This window comes from Galeopterus variegatus, unplaced genomic scaffold (assembly GCF_000696425.1).
Source record: "Galeopterus variegatus unplaced genomic scaffold, G_variegatus-3.0.2 Scaffold486, whole genome shotgun sequence".
In the NCBI taxonomy this organism is placed as follows: Eukaryota; Metazoa; Chordata; class Mammalia; order Dermoptera; family Cynocephalidae; genus Galeopterus; species Galeopterus variegatus.
Window position 1 is genome coordinate 856,661 of NW_007726597.1, and position 949 is coordinate 857,609.

Below are 949 nucleotides of genomic sequence, written 5' to 3' on the forward strand. Positions count from 1 at the left end.
TGGGAGGGGGGAGAGGGAGGAGGGAGGGAGGTTTCGGTATTGGGCCACAATAATCAACCACATTGTATATCGACAAAATAAAATTTAAAAAAATAAAAAATAAAAGATATTTCCATGCTCGTGCTCACCGTGTGATTGCAATAGCAAAGCATTAGAGCAAGATGCATGCTCACATGACCTTTAAGATGATAGGTTAAAGTTAGGAAATCCCCTTACCATCAACAATATCCTTTCTATTTGCTTGTCGTATCAACTTCAAGGAACTGTAGTTGTTATGTCTTCTTCCCCACCCAGTTTTTTTTGTGCGTGTGTGTGAATTTATTTATTTATTTTTAGCTCCCACCAATAAGTGAGAACATGTGNTCCCAAGCGGCGCACTATCCAGTGCGCCACCGGGCCAGCCCTTGCAGAGCCTCTTTAAAAGAAGAGGAAAATGGGAGTGTTATGAGAATAAGTGTCTAGAAGGTTTAACCAAGCACTAACATGACGGGGAAAAAAAGTGGGGAGATAAACTTTAGTAGTTTTTAAAAAAACCCTTTGCAACTGGAAGAAAAGTGTTTTCAGCAATGACTTAAAGGTAACTCAGCTTATTTGTTTTAAAAAAGCGACAAAAATGGTAGGCAGAATGGATTTAAATTATTTGCTAGAATTATTTATAATGGAGAAAAAGAATCCACTGGCATCAACCCAAATATCTGTTAGAAGAACAAATGTTGTCTACATTATGGCACGTCTGTACATTGGAATATCATAAAGCTATTATAAAAACTGAGTTTCAAAGTGGTTATACCATTTTGCATTCCCACCAGCAATGCATGAAATAGAGTTGCTCCTCATCCTTGCCAGTACTTACTATTGTCAGTCTTTGAGATTTCGCCATTTTAGTGTGTATGTAGTAGTGTTTCATTGTGGCTTATTGGCTTTGCTCTGATGAGAGATATTGAGCATC